Source organism: Hyperoodon ampullatus (genome assembly GCF_949752795.1).
Source record: "Hyperoodon ampullatus genome assembly, chromosome: 7".
Classification (NCBI taxonomy): Eukaryota; Metazoa; Chordata; class Mammalia; order Artiodactyla; family Ziphiidae; genus Hyperoodon; species Hyperoodon ampullatus.
The window spans coordinates 32,296,609-32,299,145 of NC_136920.1; the positions used below are offsets into that span (position 1 = coordinate 32,296,609).

Here is a 2,537-nt window from a genome sequence, read left to right on the forward strand (position 1 = left end):
CTTTAATTAATGGCTTTTTGGGGTTGTAATTTTATTTTTTCCCAGTTAGCTCTCTAATATGCATTTAATTTGATAAACAAAGTGTCCTACACAATGAAATACTTCTGTTACTGAGATGTCTGTGAGGCACCTAGCCTAGACGGAGACAGACAATGTCTCCCCCCACTAACTTGATAAGGCTTGTTGACTTGATGCTATGTAAGGCAAAAATGTGTGATTCAGTTATGAAAAACATGAAAAAAATTTAAAAACAATAGTATCTTAAGGAGTAATAATAAATTAGGAACGGTTAATGAACGGGAATTTATTATAATTATTGACCATATCTTAATTTGTATGAATACAGGTGCCTCTAAGGTAAAGCTTCACTTGACAAGCTCAGTTAGAGTGACTTTCATAAGGGCATGGAAGAATATATTTGTCTAAACTGTATCTGGCATAATCAAATGATTAAATTGGATGTGAAAGAGAAAGGAAAAAAGTACACAGATAAACCTGTGAGACTGATTGCTATTATGGAGGACTGCAGGTCTGACATGAGAACAAAGTGTAGGTGGTGCCCAGTGATTCACTCATGAAACCAGCTGAGAGCGAGCAGGGAATAACATTTATAACCCTAGATGCACGGATGCCAATTTCCAGAGCAAGGGTAATAAAGTAAACTTGAAATTTTGACACGTAATGATTTCTTTTATGAACTAATAAAATTATATACATATATTCATATATTTTTATATATACATAATTTTTTTGTGTTGAGAATGATCTTCAGACTGAAAAAAAAGCATAACGAACATTATTGGTAAGAGGAACTTCCCATTATGTGTAGTTGGATGAATTATAGGAAAGCACCTGTTGAGTTAAATGAGGCTACATTTCAGGCTACTAAAAAACCTGTTTGAAATTATTGTGCTATTTTCGATGGTCTTGGTGCCACAAGGCTGCAAATAAACAGTGGTTGTTATTTTTTAAAAAGGACACTAATTAGCCACATACAAACTTTAGACCTTAAAGCCTCAGGTGAATCTCAAGCACAATTTGATAATTATTAAAGAAATGGGGCTCTCTGCTCTTCCCTCTTTGACAGACAGTTGCATCTTCTTGTGCAATACCAGCCACATCCCTGAGACAGTCGTGAAGGTCAGAGTAAATTGATTTGTCCACATTGGATGCCTGGTCACCAGGATGCTTTTAACTCTGGCAAAATGGATATTGCACATCAATGACCCCTTCGCTGACCTCAGCTACATGGTCTACATGCTCCACTATGATTCCACCCATAGCAAGTTATGCCACAATCAGGCTGAGAATGGGAAGCTTGTCATCGATGGAAGGCCCATCTTCATCTTCTAGGTGCAAGCTTCCACCCACATCAAATGGGGTGATGCTGGTGCTAAATATGTTGTAGAATCCACTGATGTCTTCACTAACTTGGACAAGGTTGGGGCTTATGAAAGGATGGCAAAACGGTCATCCACATCTCTGTCCCTTCTGCTGATGTCCGCATGTTTGGGCATAAATCATGAGAAGTATGACAATAACCTCAAGATTGTCAGCAATGCCGCCTCTACCACCAACTGCTTGTGTCCTCTGGGCAAGGTCATCCATGATGACTTTGGCATCATGGAGGGACTCATGGCCACGGTCTATGCCATCATTGCCACCCAGAAGGTTGCAGATGGCTCCTCTGGGAAGCTGTGGTATTATGGCTGTGGGGCTGCCCAGAAGACCATCATCCCTGCTTCTATGGACACTGCTAAGGCTATGGGCAAGGTCACACCTGAGCTGCATTGGAAGCTCACTGGCATGGCCTCCTAGATCCCAGATCCCAGCTCCAATGAGTCAAGAATCTAACCTGTGGTCTGGAGAAAGCCACCAAATGTGATGACATTGAGAAAGAAGCAGGCAATAGAGGGCCCCCTAAAGGGCATCCTGGGTTACATTGAGGACAGGCTGCCTCCTGTGACTCTAACAGTGATACTCCCACTTTCACCTTTGAGGCTGGGCTGGCATTGCCCTCGGTGACTGCTTTGTCAAACACATTTCCTGTTATGACAATGGGTTTGGCTACAGCAAAAGGGTGGTGGGCTTTATGGTCCATATGGCTTCCAAGGAGTAAGAGATCTCTGGACCACCAGCCTCAGTGAAAACAAGATAAGGAAGAAAGAAGCCCTCAGTTCCTAAGGAGCCCTTGCCCCAACTCAATCCCCCAACACACTGAGAATATCCCATCCTCAACAGTTTCCATCCCAGAGCTCCTGAAGAAGAGGGAGAGGATTAGGGAGCCCTACCTGGTCACGTATCATCAATAAAGAACAATGTGCACAGTCAAAAAGGAAAGGAAAAAAAAAACAAGAGAGATGGTCTGTGAACATTAGAAATGAAAGTGGAGATCCGCAGGAGCTAGGAGGAGTTAATAAAGGATGAGTCAGGTCAGACTAGCTTCATTCTCCTTTGGACAAAAATTCTAAAGAGGTGGCTTATGTTCATCTGGATTAAGCAAGGCATTTGGCACAGTCAAAACAGAAACATAACTG

General features: G+C 41.9%; 1 pseudogene across 1 annotated transcript; it reads left to right on the top strand.

Annotated features, from left to right (window-relative positions):
• The first annotated feature begins 1,155 nt into the window (after nt 1–1,155).
• LOC307055544 (glyceraldehyde-3-phosphate dehydrogenase-like) lies at nt 1,156–2,119 on the top strand (annotated as a pseudogene). The gene has a single exon. The product of its transcript is annotated as a glyceraldehyde-3-phosphate dehydrogenase-like (transcript).
• Nucleotides 2,120–2,537: the final 418 nt, after the last annotated feature.